Source organism: Triturus cristatus, chromosome 2_1, assembly GCF_964204655.1.
Source record: "Triturus cristatus chromosome 2_1, aTriCri1.1, whole genome shotgun sequence".
Classification (NCBI taxonomy): Eukaryota; Metazoa; Chordata; class Amphibia; order Caudata; family Salamandridae; genus Triturus; species Triturus cristatus.
Window position 1 is genome coordinate 749,286,478 of NC_140581.1, and position 15,147 is coordinate 749,301,624.

Sequence of the window (15,147 nt, forward strand, 5' to 3'; positions counted from 1 at the left end):
AACACAAGTAATCCTATGGATAGAAGTCACCTCTGTTCTGGTATTGCATCATAACATGACATGTGTACAATTTAGCAAACATGACCATATGATGAGTAAAATAACAGTAGATCATCACAAACAACCATCATTGCACCCTCAAGCCTCAGAGTCAACAAGAAATAAAGTGCCTTTCACCTCTGGCAAACTCTGAAAAAGTAAAACAAGCAATTGGCAATTTGTCACAAGCAACCATACCCATACAGAAAACATTTTATTTAGCAAGGCCACTGACAAAGCAGACAACAGGAGTAACTCACTTTAGTACATATCACCCAGATAGGCATCAAAAGTAGAAAACAGCAAGGCCATTAGCCAATCCATAGTTCAAAGTATGTACATGTGTGCATGAGAACCTGCACAGGGAATGGGCATCCAAAGTGACAAACAGCAAGGCCATTGGCCAGTCCATAGCTCAAAATATGTACATGTGTGCATGAGAACCTGCACAGGGAATGAGCATCCAAAGTGACAAACAGCAAGGCCATTGGCCAGTCCATGGTTCAACGTATGTACGTGTCGTGTGTGCATGAGAACCTGCACAGGGAAAGGGCATCCAAAGTGACAAACAGCAAGGCCATTGGCCAGTCCATCGTTCAAAGTATTTACATTTGTGCATGAGAACCTGCACAGGGAATGGGTAACACCGTACACTGCCATGGGAATCACCTCAGCTCCAGGGATACAAATGTGCAGTCCAGGAACCATTGTGGGATAGATGGTTTTGGGAGGGGGACTTTGCCTAAGACTTGGCTGTCAGTTGAACTGGGAGGTGGCTGGTTGTCTGGCCAGTTGGAGGACTGGACCTGGGAGAGAAAGGACCAGCTGAGGTAGAGGCATCAGTGGTTTGGGGAGCCAGAGGGCTGCTTGGACTGGGTGTCGTGGTTGCACTGGGAGGTGGAGACATACTGTCATGAGACACAGTGTGTGAGGGTGAATGTGGAAGGCTGCCTCTCCACTTCTTGGGGATTCTATAGCCAAGAATTGTCTTGGTAGGAGTGGGAAGTGGAGCGGCCACAACAGGTACAGTCTCCACCAAAGGTACATCAGGTGCAGGTGGTGGCCCTCCCTGTTGGAATCTGCTGGATTTGGTGGTACGCTTGGCCTGGCATTGCCTTTTCCCCTCATCCCCTGTTGATCAGGTGAACCCCCCACATTGCCCTCCTGTCCCAGCTTCACAGGGGTGTGGGTGGGAGTTGAGGTTGTGGGTGAATCTGCCTTAGAGAGCTGTTTCTGTGGACTATTTGCAGGTACCAGCTTCACAGCAGGCACAGCAACTGTTTGTTTGTCTTTGGGAGCAGGAGTGTCCTTGGATGGGACTGATTTGGATGCAAGTGAGCCTGAGGCCTGCTTCTTGGCCTGATGCCCCTGAGTGTCACCTTAAGGGCTTTTGCCTTTGCGCTCCTGTGTGACTTTTTTTTGTTTTGGGGATGGTGTCTGCGCTCTGGGCCGCTTAAAGTGCTGCTGTTGTGTGCTGCGTGTGGAGTACTTGAAGCCTTAGGGCTGTGGCGTGTGGTCACTCTCATCAGATATTGCCACTGGCAGGGTGGTTGCTGACGGGACTGGAGCTGGACCCTGAGCCTGTGACAGCTGAATGGCTGCCGTCACTGTGGAGGACAAAGACTGGACAGTTCTGTGTAGCCCACCAACGTCAGAATGAATGCCCTCCATGAAGGCAACTACCTGTGCCAACTTCTTGTCATGATCCTGGAAGGCATTCAGGAGAGTAGTGTGACCCACACACAGCTGGCGCAAAAGGTCCACCACCTCAACACTGAGGGAAGCAGGGGAGACAGGGGCAGGGGCAGTGATGCCTGGGGGGAAGACCACTCCTCCCTTCTTACTGCTGTGGGCATGGGCAGCACTAGTGATAGTAGCCGAGAGAGGCGGCACTGGATAATGTGTGGTGGAAGAAGAGGCAGAATTCCCACTCCCTGTGCCCGCCAACAACGAGGAGTCACCGCTGGCGTCAGATGACGGTGAGGTTGGTGTTTCTCTGCGTGATTCTTCAAGGGCACTCCTGTCCCCCTCCGAGGCGCTGGTCACATCAGTGTCAGTGAGCTCATGTGTAGCAGTCATGCAAGATGCCTCACCACTGGTGTCCGTCCCCTGTCCTTCTGTGCCCTCGGTAGATGCTGCAATAGACAGAGACGTAGGTTCAGTTTAGTGCCATACTCACAAACATCATATGCAAACAAAGCACAAAACTAGATTATGATACCCCCATGTTGCACACCAAGCTGTGCAGTCTGCATGTGCAACCTTAATGCAAAAATCAGAAGATGCATGGTAACATGCATACTTTGCATTAATGACCCATGTGATGTCCACACAGCCAAATAGCATGCCTGTGCCTCCATGTAACCTGTCATACAGATTCCTGCAAGCATACCTACGTGCCTGTAGGTGAGAAAGATGTAAATCTCAACATGTTGTCACAATCACATAAGAAGTCACTTTAAGGGGACAACAAAGATGTTCAATCCAAAATTTCCTTTTACAATGGCCAGGAGCTACTGATGTCCACCATGTTGTGCTTTGAAGCACAATGACCGTTGCACATTGGTGTCAGATGTGTAGTTCTCACAATTTCGAGGTCAGGCACTGCACACATCGACGAAAGCACACTAAGATGACGCACACTGCTGTTCACTGCCTGGTGATGTCCATGACTCTCCTAATGCAGCTGATGCCATAAGGCCACATCTCAGCATGCAATGTCAAGGGCCATTATATTAAAGACATGAGAAAGTACATGTAGCGTAAATGCATGACAGCTGCACTCAACACAGAGGCCACTTACAAGCCATTGCATCACACTAGAAACATCACAGAGCTCCGCACTGGCTCAGGGTTGGGATACATGCAGTCACTCACACCCAATGTAACCGTTTGAGGGAATACTGACCCCCAACAAGCTGCTGATGAGACCTCAAACATCCATCTAGCACTGGCTGTGTCACTGCCGAGATGCGGGCCATTAGTGGTGTCATGCTCCTGCGCGCCAACCTTCCAGTCCGAGGGAGTAGCCCCAGCGCTATCTCTGCCACGTTTTTGCTCAACCGGCAGATGTCATCCCACCTCTTGTATCAAAAAACAACCTGAGCTAGTCAAGTTAAAAGAACCTAACCTTGGGGGATGGGAGGTGCCAGAAAACAACTCGATTCTGAAATACACCAATTACAGAAAAAGGAAAAGATTGTCCTTTTCTTGAGTCCCCTCACTCACCAGGGTTTCCCCACGGTGACATGCTTCATCATTGGGGTCCTCCCAGTCCTCTACGGACTGAGGCGTGCTGCGACTTGCGAATTACGTAGGAGCACTAAAAAATCAGACTATGTGTAGTGCAAGTGAAAGAGTGGAGTGGGATTTAAAATTAATCAGCTAGTGGGCCAAATAAACTTTATTGATGCTCTAAGCTGATAGGTTAAAAATGGGGTGATATGCTAAGGCCCCTAGTTATAATGAATACGTGTGCCTAGCATATGGTCTGGTCAACTAGTTTCGAGCTTCCCCAGCTCTTCTTCAGGACAACACCGGGACCAGCCCAGTGAGACAGTGCCACTCCTAGTTAACCTAAATAAGGTGCAAAAGGTGAGACGCTGCAACTATAAGGCATGCGTAACAGTAGATACATACGTAATGTACGTCAGGCAAAATCTGTAGGATGTAATAAGACAAATATTAATTGGAGAAAAATTGTTCATATGTACTGTTATCCAAATAAGTGTTCAATCACTTCAGTCTCTGATGTGCCTCGTTGAGGGGTTTTTTTTAAAAAAGGAAGAAAAGAAAGGAACGTTAATTCGCTTTCTCCATGCCGGCGTTTTTGTGCTGAAAAGTGATTGTGATTTTACATATAAAACTAACGTGTCTGACACAACATAAAACACATATACACAAACATATAAATGACATAAAAAGGCATTACATAATTTTTAAAAGACAATAATATGCCTCATGGTCAACGGAGGGGGAGTGGCGATCTTGTACATCTAAAGGAAAAATGTAAAAGTTGCCGTTAAAGCTGTGGCGTGCTTCGTGGTAATGGTTCGCCCTTTTTGGAGAGAAAAATGGGGAAAATGGATGTTCTCCGTAATGCGGGTGGGGTGTAAGGGCTGTCCCAGAGCGCTCACTTACTTGTACATGGACAGCCACGCTTCTGAACACCTACTTGGGCCAAAACCTACCAGACCGCATTCTGGCGTGTCTCCGGTGTGGTGCTGGTTATGTAGGAATAATAAAGTTGAAAGCAAAGTAGGGCTCGTACTTGGAGATCCTCCGGCGGCGGCCATATTGGATAGGGGCAATTTTCACTAAATATAAAGGTTGATAACATGACGGTGTCTGAAAAGACTCTAAATTTGGTGAGACTGAACGTAAATATTAATTTACAAAAGAATAGAAAGTCTCATATATGATCATCTTTTACATGCGAGTGGTGTATGCGAAAAACAGGGCAACCATAGCGGGATGGGATAGGATTTGAGAAAAATAGAAAAAGTTTTGTGTAAGAAAACTTTATTAACCTCACATCCGTTTTTTGGCTGCTAAGAATTAATATCTATCGTGGGTTAAATTATAATGATAATCAGGAGTGGGGAGTTTATGTCAAAACAAGATCTGGCAGAGGTTGGATGGCCAAAAAATCAAAATTACACGGTTCACAAGTAGTGTAAAAAATGTAAAAAAAACTATGATGGTCCAAGTGATACAGTAGGGTTTGAGGCCATTGCAGTGGGTATCAATGTCATGTGAATTGTCCCCAGGGTATATCATCGTTCAAACCATAGCTGTCAGAACGCAGCTTGAAAACCCATCGTTGTTCTTTTTCGTGTAGTTTTTTCTCAATGTTTTGGTGATTGTTTACATGTTCCAGAATGACCCAATTGAGGTCATTAGGTGTGTGCTGTTTTTCCAGAAAATGAGTGGTCATTTTGGTGTTATTGCGTTTACACCTAAAATTACTCCGGTGTTCGATTATCCTGGTGTTTACTTTCCTTGTGGTCATCCCCACATAGTGAAGGTTGCAGATGCAGGTGATCAGGTATACCACCCCTGTTGTGTTGCAGTTGGTGAAGGATCGGAGGTTCCATGTCATTCCGTTGTTGTAGGTTACTGTTTTAGTCAACTTGGTTAAATGACATACACTGCAGTTACTGCATGGGTAATGGCCCTGAGGTAGTGGATGTAACAAACGTAGAGGGCCCATGGTTCTTGTGGGGTTGGGGCGAGTGTGGACTAAAAAGTCCCTCAGATTCTTAGCTTTCCGATGGCTGAACATAGGTTTTTGTAAGTCTAAACCTCCACTGTTCAGGGTCCGCCAATGTTTCTTTATTATTTTGGTTACTTGGTTAGATGCAATATTGAAGGTGGTAATACAAATTTGTCGTTTGCGATCTGGGTGTCTGTTCTCAGGTTTATCTTCCAATAGTGCCTCTCTGTTGTTGTTTAAAGCTCTTTTTTGTGCTCTGGATACAAGATATTGTGGATATTGTCGTCGTAACAATTTTTGAGACAAGTCATTCGCTTGAATGTTGTAGTCTTGACGTGTAGTACAGTTGCGTCTCAGGCGCAAAAACTGTCCGAAAGGAAGGTTGTCTTTCAGACTTCTGGGGTGGAAGCTATCATAGACTAGTAAGCAATTCCTTGCTGTGGGTTTGAAATGTGTAGTAGTGATTACACGTCCTTCATGTGCTATTATGTTTAAATCAAGAAAGACCAGACTGGACTTACTCATAGTAAAAGTGATCAAAAAAGGATCTTGTTGGTTTAGCCAGATCAGGAAGAACTCTGCTTCTTCTTCGTTCCCCTCCCAGATCAAGAGCACATCATCTATATACCTTTTCCATAATTTAATATGGTTGATGTGCGGGTTGTGCTGATGGAGAATCTTTTGTTTCTCAAGGTGGTATACGTAGAGTCCTGCTAAGCTCGGCGCGAATGTACTTCCCATGCTGGTACCGTGGGTTTGTTTGTACAAAGTGTCATTAAATTGGAAAAAAAATTCAGTCAAAGCCAGGCGACAACATTCGAGAACCACATGTCTGGGTGTATGGTAGTCCCAGTTGCTTTGAAAAAGTACCTCCTCCAGGATATCCAAGGTGTCTTGGTGTGGGAGACTAGTGTAGAGGCTCTCTACATCTAAACTGATCAGTATACTGGTTGTAGGATTGAACTCAAGGTCCTTGATTAAACAAAGGACTGTCTTCGTGTCCTGTAGGTATGTTTCAGTGGCTTGGACCAAAGGTCTTAAGAATGCGTCTGCAAACTTAGATAAAGGTTCCAAAATGGAACCTATGCCTGATACTATTGGTCTGCCAGGAGGCGCCTCCATTGACTTGTGTATTTTGGGAATTGTGTAAAAGTAAGGGATTATAGGTTTTTTGTTTTCCAGGAAATCCGCTTCTTTTTTACTTATCCACTCATTTGTCAAGGATTCTTCCACCAGGCGAGCAATCTCAATCCGTAGACGTTCTGTGGGGTCTTGGTGCATCGCCAGATAGTTACGTTCATCTACCAACAGCCGTAGGCATTCTTTTTGATAGTCGGGGGTGTTTTGTAGAACTATTGCCCCACCCTTCTCCGCTGGTTTTATAGTTAGGTCTTTGTTGTTTGAAAGTTGGTGTATAGCCTCTTGTTCGGCTTTACTAGTATTATGAAATACTTTTATTGTTTTTGGGTCTAATTCCGTGACCTCCTTCAACACTGCTTTTTCAAATGCTAGTAGTTCGATAGGAAGGTTGTTGGATGGGGGAGTGAAATTGGATTTTACATGTAGTCCTGTATCCGTAGGGATATTGGTACTAGGTTCCTTATCTTTAAAGTAGATTTCCAGTTTGATCTTGCGAATAAACTCTTTTAATTCGCAGACAAGTCTGAATTTATCCAGTGAGGCTGTAGGTACAAAACCTAATCCTTTTTCTAAAACAGTTTTCTGAATTGTTGTAAGAGTTACTTTTGACAGGTTGACTACTAGGCTGGGTTGTTGCTCGTCGAGGGCAGGTTCGGTGATCCCATGCTCCGTGTGTGGCTCCTCACTGTCTCCAAAGGCTGGGCCCATTGTACCTGTTGGCCTCGTCTGTTTTTTCCTCTTAAAGGAGTCTTGCCTCTCCCTAAAAAAGACTGACTCTGATCCTGGTTCTGTGGTCCATCCCAGTATGGGTAGGGTTGTTGTGGATAGGATTGGTGAAATGGAGGTGGTCCATAGAAGAACTGTGGTGGTGGGGGGGCGTATGGTTGCATGTTTTGGTATGAAGGCCAACCAAATCTTGGTCCGCCTCTATTTCTTTGACGTCCTCCTCTTGATCGTCTGTTCCTGTTGGTAAGGTTATAGTTCCTGCCAGAATCTGAAAAATCTGAGCCTGTATCAGAGCCATCGCTATCCGTGTTGTAGCCTGGATTGCGATTGGTGGGGATGTAATCATCTCTAGTGTAAGGATACACTTTTTCTAGAGAGAAATTCTTCTGATCTTTTTGTAATTTGACGTATTTTGTATCTTTGAGGCTTATTTCAAACTCCGTCATGGTCTTGTTAAGTTCTTCAAGTCGTTTTTTAGCTCAGCTGTGCTTTGAAATGTTTTTAAACGGACCTCCAAATCATGAATCCCACCTCTTGTGACAGTGTGTGTGCTGTCGGTTGGGAGACAAAAAGAGGAAATTTCAGTGACACTGGGTTATGTACCACTGTGTCTCAGTACAGGAGCATGCACAAACTTAGCACAGCTATTCAGATATGATTAGCAGAGGTCATACAGCGTGACACATAGTATATTAGCATCAGATAATCGTATATAAATGCATGAGGATGGACACAGTACCTGGCCATCTCATACACATGCAGAATGCCAGCACAAAAAGCAATGTGAAGAAGGACCACATCTGCGATGCAGTTTGTCAGGGAGCAAGACATACATTACATTGGAAATGATGTGTCGGGGCAGACTCACTGTGTCCAACACTACACACCCCTCATTGTCCTTGGCCTTTGAATGGCTAACTGTGTCATGGAGGTCACATTTAGGGATATGATCTTACATTCTCACACCCTTCTCATAAGGTCTGTCTTGTGCTATCCACATGCCTAAGATAGCTCATTGATGAATAGGGTGGCAGACAGCACATATGTCTCACTCTGTCTATTCAGTGATGGGTCCCTGTCAAATTGGGCAGTAACTGTGCAGGCCAGGGGGTTCACACTGAGGTTAAACGTGGGCCATCTGAACAGTCACATGCATGTACAACATGAGAGGGCAAACATTGCCTACACATGCGAGTCAGTACACATAATGAAAAGAATGGAAGGAGGATGTTTTAGAAGTACAACAATCTGCTGTGTCATAGGTGAATTTCCACCAAGAGTGTCACCCTCAGGCACTTCACTCTTGTGCATAATGCTTACATATCCATGGTGGAAATATAAAATTCAAACACACTTCCTTCAGTACCCTCTGGTCGAAAAGTCTTTGCAATGTCACAAATGGGCATGTGAAAACCTCATGGACTCAGACATCCATTAGTACAGGCAATGTCTGTTCTGACTTCCACTTTCCAAACCAGCAGTGTCACTGTATGGCTGCAAAAATACTGCATGTCCCTCCCATCCTGAAATGCAGCCAGGAATCTGTGGACATTAGGCTACAAACCCCAGTTACCTGAAGTCAGCATGCTAAGCAGTGTATCACACAAACCCACACTCTCAGGCACAAACTGCAGCAGATCAACTTAATGTGTGCACTCTCTGCACTCACCTACTTTCACTCTGAAAAACATATCATGACATCAGGAGCACCATATAGCCTCCCATACTGTGATTGCACCTCGTCCACCAGGACCTCCAGCTCCTCAGTGGGTAAGGGACGGGCCCTGATGTTCTCAGTTCTTGCCATCACTGGGCCCAGGAGACAGGAAGAGCAGGTGTTGGTAGAGAAGGGTGTCGGTCAGCAGTGGCTGGATGCAGTGGAAATGTGTGGCTCTCTCCCAGATATATATAGCCCCCTCGGGTTGTTTCAGTGGTACTCAGCTGCTGCAATTGGTGTTCCAGGTCAGTTTTTATCAAATGTGACCAATGACCGGCCCCGTGGTACCGCGATTTTTAAATGTGTATTTCACTACCGTGATTGCGGTTCCCATTGGCTGTAAGGGCATGGGCATTGGCGGTGACACACCGCAGGGGCCAGGCGGTCGCAACCACAATCCTGCATCTTTCAATTGCATCCAATGACTGGCCCCGCGGCAGTAGAGCAAGCCTGCCGCGATTTTCCAAAGTGCATTTCTCTACCGCGATTGCAGTTCCCATTGGCTGTAGGGGCATGAGCATTTGCGGTGTCACACCGGGGGGCCCAGGCGGTCACTACCACGAATTGTCATCTTTACATTGGTGCCTATGGCCGTGATTGCGGTGGCGGTGCACGCTCACGGCACCTATGGACACATCAAGCTGTAGAAAAGGCAATGTGGTACAAAAAATTATGTGTCACCGTAGTGAACAGTTGGACAACATAACAGATTGGAATTAATCTTGATTATTTAATCCAAATACGACATCACCATATGTCAATTTAAAGGATGATTGTGATTTTATTTCGTCACAAAATTCACAAAACAAGAAAGGATCGAGTCAAAAACACAATACATGTCACGCTTAAACGTTTAAAATTGGTGCACAGAAGGTGGGGTGTCAAGTCCATAGGAAGGGTTTGTGATAGTGATGTGGGAAGGGAAGGTGGTGTACATTTTATACATCAACAGCCAATGTTTTTAACCTATCCAGCCAGACACCTGGCAATTACACCTATGGCAAATCATAACATAATTGAGTAGATGTAGATATACAATCTCTGTCATCTATATTAGACACAAAAAAAACAACACTGTCAACGTTTCGACCCCTATGGACTACAGGAAACTTTGTGCCTTAACAGGGGGTCTTCATCAGGACCAACGTGAAAGAGGGGGGGAAGAAGGCACCTATGGACAACATGATAGTTCGGTGATGCTAAAAAGTGTGCGTATCAATGGCTAAAAATCCGTAAAGATTTTTACCAATCTGAAACAGCAAGAAACTTCAGTCTGTAAATATGATGGGTGGGCCCGACAGGCTCCTCAAAGAAAGAGACAGAGATGGCATGGCTAGGGTAAAAATTCTCACTAGCAGGTGGAAAGATTATAACGAGCGAGGTGTCAACCCATGAATGTGGCGGACTTACTCGAAATGTCCGCAGGTAATCAGCGTGATGAATCGGTTTCGAAGCCAAGGTTGATCAGTAACCTATGGCTGGGAGAGTGAAAGAGGAGAAAGTACGTCAGGGGTCTGTACACAGAGTCATACCAGTACAGATTCCCACCATAGTATAGCAGGACAGCAAAGAATGGCCTAGTTTGTACTGCAGTGTGCTTGGCAAATGCTCATGGATTAAGGCAAATTATGAGTGCAAAGAAAGCCGATAAACACACGGTGGTGCGCTTAAAAACACTCAAAGTCACGGTATGCAAAAAGTGGATAGATAGCATCTGTGACGTAGTGAATTAGGAGTTTAGCAGAGGCTGCTGCCACTCCACCAGCCTAGTGGGTGATCCAAAAACCTGCCGCTCCTGTGAGGGGAAGTAAGAAAACAGGCAAAAGAATTACATAGATTAATATCATCCCGTAATGGGAAAAACAAGGGTGAATCTCTTGGTGATAGAATCTAGTGAGCGTCAGCCATATGAGTTGATACTGCGTATGTTTATCCCACTGGAAGTATGATAAATATAGCCCTTGCATCATTAAAACCTTAGTGGGATTAATGGCCCCGTTAGTAATTACACATGCCACGTATGCGAGCACATTTAAAACAAAACCAGGCATGGGGTACAAAAGCGTCTAACATGAGGGGTGCAAGGGAGAGTTGACACATTCAATGCGAAGGGACATACCTGCAGGCTGCTCCGTTACCGAATCCGGGCTAACCACTCATCCCCGTCTGTGCCTTCATTAAAGTACTGAGGCGTCGACAGGCACTTTGGGCGCGTCCGGTGTGAACGTCAAACCAGTTGACTTTACGAATGGTTGTCTAGGGGATGGACTGACGTGGGGAAGCTGCTCAGTGCCCTCTTGCCCTTACAGTGACGCGATGATTGACTATTCTGTCTGAGATCGGCAACACACATTCTAGGTCATTAGTGAAGACACGAACAGTTAACACACGATCAATTGACCATTATAGCTGCACATAACGTTAAAGAAAAGGGGCCTAATGGTGATCAGTAACAGTTTGTCAACAGAGAACTATCCAGCTCAGCTAGCTGGCGTACAGTCTTTATTTTAGGGGTATTTTTTTCTCACATTCATTGGCAACAAGATATCATAAGATTACATATAAAATTAAAATAAAGCAAGTTTGTCAACACGGAACTATCCAGCTCAGCGTGCTGGCATACAGTCTTAATCTGGGGTCATAGTAACACAGAGATGTAACTGGTTATATTCATGTAAGGTAACTCGTCATAAGGTCTAAGCACTTACTTTTGATAGCTGTATAGGGTAACGAATATGTGTCCTAATCACTATTTAGCACAGAAAGTTGGGCATAAGTGGCATCTAGTTCATTTAAAGCGTTATGAACAGAATCTAACACATCCATGCACTTGCATTCCCAGACGTTCAAAATTGAATTAAGGTCGCCACCCCTTATGCCTAGTTTGACTTTCTCAATAACTAGCCACTTAATGGAATCCAGACGGTGGTTCAACGCTTGGAAATGGTCCACCAAATGCGCCCCTGCTGTACCGCACCTTATTCTGCTGCAATGATACAATATTCGTGTCTTAACCTGTTGTGTGGTTTGATCTATATGGACTTTGTCACAGGGGCAGAAAATTAAATATATTACATTGAATGTATTACAGTTTGTGTGGACATTCAGATCAATTGAGTGGTCAAGGTAGGTGAACTGTTTTGTCTCAATTATCAATTCACAAGCTTTACATTTGACACATTTGTGGTGGCCTGTAATAGCTGGTAGCTGCCACATGGATTGAATGGTTGGTTGAGGCATGGGCTCAAGAAAAGACTTAACCACATAATCTCGGATGTTCTTGCCCTTCTTGAATGAGTGCATGGGAGGGGTAGGTAATTGAAGATCCTCTGCCACCAGTTGCCAGTGCTTGTTCACAATTTGCCTGATTTCATTGCTCCTTGTGTTAAAAGTTGTTACACAGATCATTCTGTCCAAGTTGTCATTGGGACGTTCTTTAGGTGTAAGAAATGATTCCCTTGGGTTGTACCAGGCATGTTGCCTTGCGCGTTTCACCATCCTTTTAGGGTAGCCCCTTTCAACCAGCCGGTTGATAAGGTCATCAGACTCCACAAAGAAATCCTCTTTCCGTGAGCAATTCCTCCGGATCAGTAGGAATTGCCCAAAAGGTAGATTATCGCGTAATCCCCTCGGATGGTGGCTACCATATCGCAACAGTGTTTTCCTTTCAGTGGGTTTGCGGTACAGAGTGGTATATAGACATTGGTTGGCAACTTTCATCGATATATCCAGTAAGTCGATGGTGTGTTTCTCCCCATGGATGGTAAACTTGATATCTGGTGAAATCTCATTGAGCCAACCAAAGAATGTTTGGAGCTCAGGGTCACTTCCGGTCCAGATCATAAACACTTCGTCTATATATCGTTTTCAATATGTCACCTGATGTTTAAAGGGATTATGATCACTATAGACAAACTCATCCTCAAAGTTATCCATATACAGGATTGCCAGATCTGGAGCAAAGCTGGCTCTCATTGCGACTCTCTTGGTCTGCAGGAAGTTTTCCCCTTGGAAATAGAAAAAGTTTCTCGTCTTAGCTGTTTTCAACAATTGGAGGATGAATTCCGTCGGGACCAATACAGGTCGTGGTCTTCCGTCCAGAAATTTGTGTATAACCTCCAGGGCATGGCTATGGGGAATGCTCATATACAAAAATAAAATGTCCATTGTGACTAAGATTTGTGATTCAGGGTCAAAAGCCATTCCATCCACCAAGTTGATCACCTCCATGGTGTCACAATGATAGGATTTAGTCTTCTCTGCCAACGGCTTCAGAAAAAAGTCTACATATTTGCAGAGTGGTTCAAGCACCGAACCACAGCCAGACACGATAGGTCGACCGGGTGGTTGTTCCAGGTTCTTATGGAGCATAGGTACGGTGTAAATAGTTGGTAGGCGGGGCTGCTTCTGGTTTAAATATTGAATTTCCAGGTCTGATACGAAGTCGACCTCCTTTCCTGTCCCGGTTACTTGCAGGATCATAGTACTGATCTCCTTTGTTGGGTTGGTATTTAGTTGTGCGTAGCTGACCCCATCTCTGAGTTGGGAAAAGATCTCCTTCTTGTAATCGTCGATATCTAGGACCACAATGGCCCCGCACTTATTGGCGGGCTTAATTACAATGGAATAATTATTTTTCAAAGTATTCAGTGCATCACATTCTGCAGCCGTCACATTGTGTTTCACATATTTCCTTGTTGAGCATATCTTTAAAACATCCTTCAGGATCGGCTTTCAAATGCCAGAATTCGATATGACATCATTTGGGACGTGGGTGTGAAAGTGGATGGAGCCCTGTCCTGTGTGTGACATAGTTGGCATGGATGGTGAATGCCTGAAGTGGTACCTTAGTGGGATTTTTCCAAAAAATCGGTGAAGTTCCGTCTTAATGTTGAATTTATTTGGGTATGTAGTTGGCACATAGAACAGCCCTACTGTTACTGATCACCATTAGGCCCCCTTTTCTTTAAACGTTATGTGCTGCTATAATGGTCAATTGATCATGTTTGAACTGTTCGTGTCTTCACTAATGACCTAGAATGTGCGCTGCCGATCTCAGACAGAATAGTCAATCATCACATCACTGTAAGGTCAGTAGGGCACTGAGCAGCTTCCCTTCGTCAGTCCATCCCCTAGGAAACCAGTCGTAAAGTCAACTGGTTTGACTTTCACACCGGACGCGCCCAACGTGCACGTCGATGCCTCAGTACTTTAATGGAGGCACAGACGGGGATGAGTGGCTGCCCGGATTTGGTAACGGAGCAGCCCGCAGGTATGTCCCTCCGCATTGAATGTGTCAACTCTCCCATGCACCCCTCATGTTAGATGCTTTTGCCCCATGCCTGGTTTTGTTTTAAATGTGCTCGCATACATGGCATGTGTAATTACTAACGGGGCCATTAATCCCACTATGGTTTTAATGTTGTAAGGGCTATATTTATCATTCTTCCAGCGGGATAAACATGCGCAGTATCCACTCATATGGCTGACGCTCACTAGATTCTATCACCAAGAGATTCGCCCTTGTTTTTTCCATTACCGGATGATATTAATCTATGTAATTCTTTTGCCCGTTTTCTTACATCTCCTCACAGGAGCGCCAGGTATTTGGATCACCCACTAGGCTGGTGGAGTGGCAGCAGCCTCTGCTAATCTCCTAATTCACTACGTCACCGTTGCTATCTATTCACTTTTCGCATACCGTGACTTTGAACATTTTCAAGCGCACCACCGTGTGTTTATCGGCTTTCTTTGCACTCATAATTTGCCTTAATCCATGAGCTTTTGCCAAGCGCACTACAATACAAACTAGGCCATTCTTTGCTGTCCTGCTATACTAAGGCGGGAAGCTGTACTGGTATGACTCTGTGTGCAGTCCCCTGATGTAGTTTCTCCTCTTTAACTCCCCCAGCCATAGGTTACTGATCAACCTTGGCTTCGAAACGGATTCATCACGCTGATTACCTGCCAGGTGTCTGGATGGATAGGTTAAAAACGTTGGTTGTTGATGTATAAAATTTACACCACCTTCTCATCCCACATCACTATCACAAATTCTTCCTATGCACTTGTCACCCCACCTTCTGTGCACCAATTTTAAACGTTTAAACGTGACATGTATTGTGCTTTTGACTCGATCCTTTCTTGTTTTGTGAATTCTGTGATTAAATAAAATCCCACTCATCCTTTGAATGGACATATGGTGATGTTGTATTTGGATTAAATAATCAAGATTAATTACAATCTGTTATGTTGTGCAACTATTCACCACTGTGACACACAATTTTTGTACCATATTGCACCCGGGTCC